The sequence below is a fragment of the Aotus nancymaae genome, unplaced genomic scaffold (assembly GCF_030222135.1).
Source record: "Aotus nancymaae isolate 86718 unplaced genomic scaffold, 86718_ANA_hifiasm-v0.15.2.pri h1tg000029l, whole genome shotgun sequence".
Classification (NCBI taxonomy): domain Eukaryota; kingdom Metazoa; phylum Chordata; class Mammalia; order Primates; family Aotidae; genus Aotus; species Aotus nancymaae.
The window spans coordinates 12,529,909-12,536,864 of NW_026988442.1; positions in this window are offsets into that span (position 1 = coordinate 12,529,909).

The following is a 6,956-nucleotide window of genomic DNA, read 5'->3' on the forward strand; positions in this document are numbered from 1 at the left end:
ATGGATCATCCAAGATGCCACTCGAGAATCTCAGTGTGCCTGGGCAGGGCTGCCCCAAAGTGGACCCTTCGGACCCAGGGTCTGCATTCTACTTTCCCTAGCCCCTCTCCTGCCCTGGCAAGAAGCAGGCCTTTGTAGCAGAAAAACTCGGTGTAGCGGGCAGGGAAGGTGTTAGCCCTAATAAAATCAGGAAGCTCCAAGTAACGATGAAGTGCGTGCTCAGCAGGGGCCTTATACCAACCAGCCTTTAGAGCTCAGTCCCAGAGAGGTTAGGCTACTTGTCCAAGTTCACACAGCAAATGAGGGCAGAGCAGGGAGGGCGCCCAGCCCTCCTGACGTTCAGTCCCAGGGTTCATTCAAGCCATCTACCCTGAGTGACTGCTGGGCGTCTCTGAGTGCATTTCACTCACCACGTCTCCACAACCTCATGCATTGTTTTTTGGTTTTTCTTTTAGATGGAGTCTTGCTCTGTCACCAGGCTGGAGTGCAGTGGCACGATCTCAGCTCACTGCAACCTCGGCCTCCCAGGTTCAAGTGATTTTCCTGCCTCGGCCTCCCAAGTAGCTGGGATTACAGGCACACACCACCATGCCCAGCTAAGTTTTGTATTTTTAGTAGAGACGGGGTTTCACCATATTGGCCTGGCTGGTCTCGAACTCCTGATCTCGTGATCCACCCACCTCAGCCTCCCAAAGTGCTGGGATTACAGGCGTGAGCCACCACATGGGGCCTGACCTCAGGCTTTGAAAAGGGAAGTCTCTCCCAGGACCTTCCTCATCCACCTGAGACCCCACCCGTGGACCTTCTTAAGGGCTCCTGAAGGTCCCCTGAAGGCTGGGCCTCCACACCCAGGACTAAACTCAGAGCTGTGTGGTTCCTCCAGGAAGGACCCCCGAAGGGTCCATGTAATCCTGAACTTCCCATCAACCTTCTCATCCTGCCCATCTCACCCAGGAGCCAGCTGCTTGTGCACACGGGTGCCTGGAAGTCCCACTGTGCACCCGGCTAGCTAGACTCAGACATGAGAACAAATGCGCCACCCCAGGCATTTGCTGTGTGCTGGGACTGACTGGATTCTCACAGTATCTCTGAGGTCAGCTCTGTGATCAGCCTCACCTCATGGATGGGAAATCTCACGCACACCCGTGACTGAGCTCAGCTCTGAAAACCTGTTCCTCTCTCTGTTCCCAGCCCGGGGCATGGCAGAGCACCAGGATTCCCTCCTGATTCCTCCCGCAGCCTCTCCCCCGACAGCCTGTTAAATCCACCTCCTTAGCTCAGCTGCTAACCTGCTCTGTGAACTGAGACTGGTAACTAGTAATCTGTCAAACAGGATAACAGCCCAGACCCGGGGAGGAGTTGCAGGGACTCGCCACCACTGCCCGGTTGTGTGACCTTAGGCAGGAGACCCCCCCTCGCTGGGCTGAGGTTTCCATGTCCATAAAGTGGGCGTGATAACGTTGCTGACCGTCCAGGGTTGTGGGAAGGACACAGTGACCCCCTCCCTCTTGTCATCCCTAAGACTTTGCTCCAGAAACTCTCCCCATAAAAGGTGCTAGTTTTTCTTGGATTTTAAAAGAACTCTTTTCTGAGCCTCCCTCCTTTCTCTGCTGTCCCATTTTTCTCCAGCCCTTTGCCGGACTGTCCTGAAAACGCCCTGAAAATGCCCCTCTGTTTGCTGTCTTCAGAGTCTCTTTCCCCTCTTCTCCCTTCAGTCCACTCCCCACAGGGTCTCCCCTCCCCCTCCCGAGGAAACGAAGGCCCTTCGCATTGCTAAACCTGCCTGATGCCACCTCAGCCCTCCGGGTCTGGACCATCAGTGCCTCAGATGCAGCCACACCTGCTGCTCCTTCCAACGCTGCCCTCCCCTGGCCGCCAGAACTCTCCCACCACGGGCCTGCTGCCCCTTCTCAGTCCATCTTCTGCCTCTTTGCCCATCTCTCCCTCACCTCTCGGGCAGGGGCCGTGGGCTCAATCCCTGGGCTGCTGTCCCCTTCCAGCTGCCCTCCTCCCTGGCGGGCTTTAAAGACCCATTCTCTGCTGCCCTCCACACTGATATCAACAACCTGGACATTGCTCCTGAGCCCCAAAGCCACACACCCGCTCCCTCCTGCACAGCTCCTCGGGCTTCTCCAGGACCTCCTGATGCTTGCACGTGGATTGGTTTCACCCTCAACCCTCCTCATCCCAGAGAATGGTGCTGCCTTCTTCCCCTGGCCCAGGCCGGACACAGGCTGCCATCTTCAACCCTCTTACCCTGTCCCTCTCTAGCTCGCTCTCTTGTCTGTCTCTAATTCTTTCTCTCTGAGTTTCTGTCTCTCTCTGCCTATCTCTGTCTCTCTTTCTGTGTCTCTCTCCTTCTGATTCCATCACTCTCTCTGACTCTACCTCTTATCTCCGTCTCTGTCTCTGACTCTCCGTCTCTATCTCTGACTCTCCGTCTCTATCTCCCTCTGTCTCTGACTCTGTCTCTCTGTCTCTGACTCTTGGTGTCTCTGTCTTCCCTCCCACATTACTGCATCCGTGAACCCCATGGACTGTACCCCAAACACATCTCAGTCCCCAGAGCTGCTCGCCTCCCCTCGGCCTCCCCTGGGCCAGCCTCCACCGTCTCACCTTCATCTTCACCCTGCTGCCTCCCTGTTCTGGGGGCTTCTGCCCCTGCCGCCTGCAGTCTACTCTCTATCCGGCAGCCAGAGGGACCCCATCCCTCTCTGCTCAGGCCCCACAGTGGCTCCCGTGTCACTAGGAGAAGCCCAGTGCTCATAGAGATCTTCTCTGAGCCCCCATACCCCTGGCCACGGACTCTCCCATCGAGTCTCCCTCCCCGGACAGGCTGACCCCACTCCAGCTCCTGTCAGGGGTCTTCGCCTTCTGGAAAGTTCTGCCCCCAGCAGCAGCAGCCATGGAATCTTCCTCCCTTCTTTCAGGGCTTGGTGTAGGAGTCTCCTGGGGAGGCCCAGCCCACGCCCTGTCCACTGTCCTGACCTCCGCCTGGCCTTTCCCACCTGGCCCCCTCCTCTCTTCTGTGCCCTCCTCACACACCACCCATTTCATCTGTTGACCGTGTTTCTGGTGGGTTCTCCCAGGAGGCCAGGGCTTTGGGCCTGTGTTTGTGCCACCTCCCCCGGGGCCTAGAACAGGGCCTGGCCTGCAGCCAGGAGCCGGGCTGCCCTTGGCAAAGGAGTGCCCAGGAGGGGCATGGTGCGAGCGTGCAAGGTGAGAGCTCGAGTGACCTAGGCGTGGCCGTGGCAACATGGCCTATGCCTGCCAGTCCCTTGGCATGGCCTGTGGCCTCCTGGCGTCACTGCTGTCTGCAGCTCTCACTGGCCCTGACTCCCTCCGGCCCGTGGCCCCACTCAGACCCACCCCATTCCCTGCAACAGATGCCAGAAGGGCCTTTAAAAACCTGGACCTGGCCAGGCACTGTGGCTCACACCTGTAATCCCAGCACTTTGGGAGGCCGAGGCAGGCGGATCACGAGGTTAGGAGTTTGAGACCAGCCTGACCAACATGGTGAAACCCTGACTCTACTAAAAATACAAAAATTAGCCATGCATGGTGATGGGCACCTGTAATCCCAGCTACTCAGGAGGCTGAGGCGGGAGAATCACTTGAACCCAGGAGGAAGAGTTTGCAGTGAGCCGAGATCACACCATTGCACTCCAGCCTGACCGACAGAGCGAGACTCTGTCTAAAAAAAAAGAAAAAAAAAAACCTGGACCCAATTTTGTGATCCCCTCCCCTGAGCCCTGCGGTGGCTCTGGTGGCCCTCAGGATAACGTCCAGAGTCCCTGCAAGGCATGGAGGCCCCTGGAGACCCGGCCCAGGCCCCTCCCCTGCGGATCTGCTCCATCTCCCCGGAGGCGGCCTGTTTTCCCAGATGCCCTCACACCCTGCCTGGCGGGCTCTCCTCCTGGAGCTGGGCTTCCCAGGGCCGCCTGATGGAGGCTCCGTGTGAGGAGGGCTCCAGGCCATGCATAGTCCTCCAAGGGTCCACAGGGACAGCAGTGACATCTGTGTTATGAAGCACCGACTGCGTGCTAGGCACCAAGAACAGAACAAGAAGACACGCCTTGCCCTAGTCCCTGGAGGCAGCTTCCAGCCAGGGAGGCAAATACCTCCTCTGGGCTTCCACAGATCCCCAAACTCTGCCTCTCTCCTTCAGCTCCCTGCTCACAAGTCACCGGCTCTGTGCAGCCTCCCCACCACCAGGTCTAAAGTGCCCACAGCCCCCTAGTTCCCCACCCCTCTCGCTGCTTTGTCTATCTCATCCACGAGGACATGCCCTCTGGGAAGGGCCGGCAGGGGCTGGCGATTCTGCTCCTTGCTCTGTCCCCAGTACCGAGGACAGTGCTAGGCACGGAGGAAATAAAATCTATAAATTCTGCGAGGACATGAAGCATGGCTCAGACACATGGAGTGAGGGTGGCTCCATCTGACTGCGGTGGTCCCGGGGGTCTCTCTGAGGAGGTGGCATTGAGCTGAGGCTCAGTGATGTGAAGGGCTGAACTCGTGGAAGAATGTTCCAGGTGGAGGAAGCAGTAAATGTCAAAGGTCCCAAGACGGGGCTGAGCTCGGGGTGTTCTGAAAACAGCAGTGAGGTCAGAGGTGAGTGAACCGGGGGAGAGCAGGGTGGGTGGAGCTGGGCTGGGGAGAAGCTTCACTAAGCCCTTACCCAGGAGAGTAAACTGAGGCTCGGGGAAGCTCAGTGCTAAGTCCAAGGCCACAAAACAAGGAGTGGCAGAGGCAGGCTAGACCCGTGCCTGCCGGCCTGTGGGTCCAGAGACCAGGGGTGGGGGCCCTGTCTGTGCGCCCTGGGTCTCACCCATGCTGTGCTCATTAATAGCTAACCCAGGTGGGGCCCCGCTGGGTCAGGAACCCCCGGCATAGGCTCAGCCCAGTGGCTTCCGGGGCAAAGCCCAGTGAGTGAGTCAGTGAATGGGGCCAGCTGGGGCACAGCTGGAGCCCTGGTCCCCCTAGAGCTGGGCCATCAGCATCAGGGCAAGGCCTCATTTGCTGGGGTCCGGGCTGACTGGCTGGGCCATTACCTGCCAGGGGCCTAGAGCCCACGGGGAAGTTGGCCAGGTTGCCCCTGCGAGAACCTTCTCAGAGTCTGGAGCAGGCGGCCGCGATGCCCTGCCCTCTGTGGCTTGGACTCCAGCTTCTCCTGTCCCCTCCCCCACTCACTGCCTATGGGTCACTCCCGCTGCTCCCAGATGGCCTCGCTCATTCCTTCCCTCCACAGGCCTTTTGCCCTGGCCGGTCCCTCTGCCAGAGACTCTTCCCCTAGCCCTTGTGCGCTGGCTTCCGCTCCGCCTCACGCCCTGGCTCAAGAGTGGCCTCCTCAGAGGCCCCCCACCTGTCTTGAGCAGCCCTGCCCCCACCCCCTCTCACTCGCCATCTGAGGGCCCTTTAAGGTCTTTCATGGCATTTAACAAACATGCCAGACATCCCATGTGCTGTGGACCTGCCTATTGTCAATGCTCGGTCCCTTCACTGGGCTGAAGTGCCCCATGGATCTTCTTCCCTGAAGTCTTCACAGGGCCTAGCATGGGGCCTGACACTCAGTGGCTGATTAATAAATATTTGTGGAATGAGAACATGAGCATCTACCCTCCTCATTGTACAAAAGCAGTAGTCGAGGTTCGGAGAGGGTGAGTCACTTGCCCAAGGTCACACAGCAAACCAGAGGCAGAACCATAGCAGAAGCCTGGCTCAGCTCACTTGACTCTGTGTCCAGTGCTCTTCAGCTTACACCGTAACTAGCATTCAGGGCTCAACCAGCCTCTCCCCAGCCTTTCAGATACAACCACTACCCCTTATTCCCATCCTTTGGTCCTGGGGAGAAAGAAAATGTAGGTGGAAGAGGTGGAAGGGGGCAAACAGGGGAGAGTGAGTATCAGAGGTGAATGGGTGCTCAGGATTCCTGAAGTCCCACGTAACAGAGTCCAGCAAGGTTGAGTGTCTTGCCTGGGGCCTCTGGGCCTCTGGGCCCACGTTCCAGTCTTGTCCTTGCCTGCTTGAGCTGGAAAGGGTTAAATTTTGTGCTTGGCTTCTGCCTTGCTGTGGACCGTGGCTGGGACAGAACATCTGTCTGTTGCTATGGTTGCCATACACTTGAAGGGGATGGCTGGATAATTACGGCAAATGCCGCTGAGCGAGTGAGCGGGTGCCCGGAAGTGGCTCGGGACCCTTGCCCGCCCAGTGCAGTGGCAGGCTGCGGGCCCCTTACCCACCAGCTCGCTGTGGGGCCCTGGCCCTGGCCTCGAGCTCCTGAACCAGCAGAGGAGTCAGCTGGGGCCGCTTTGGACTTTGCATCATGAATGAGCCTGGCCACGGAGCCCCCTGGGAATCCTGGGGCAGGGCAGACACCAGCAGCATTGGGCACCGGACCCTGCGGGCTGTCGGCCTGCTGGCACGCGTGGTGGGCTCGGACAATGCCCGGTGCCACTGTGTCCTCCCCGGGGGGAGAAGCCCTGTCATCTGTCCCTGGCCCATGAATGCCCTGGAGCCCAGGAGGCAGCAGGCGGAGACTGACTGCCCACGTCCCGCCCTCTCGGCTCTGCCTGCTCGCGGGGATGCTTCAGCTTCCTCCTCTGCTCACAGAGGATGAGAGGGCCTCCCTGGCAGAGCTGAAGGTCTGTGTGGATAGGGCCCAGAGAAGAGGTGGCTCTGGACAGGAAATGGTTGCCCCAACCTTGCTCAACAGGGGTGGGGAAGCCTAAGCTGCCTGGATTTAGAGTGTGGTCCTGCAGAAGGGCTGGAGATTGCTTGGCACAGCAACCAGCTGTGTAATTTGTGCTGGGATCCAACACCTGCCCAGCCAAGCTGTGGGCAGGCAGAGGGGCTTGCACCAGGGAGGATCATCTCTCTACCCCCACCTCCTCCACTCCTGCCACGGTAGGGAGCCGAGCTTCCTGCAGACCCACAGGCTGGCAGACCCCAGAGGCCCA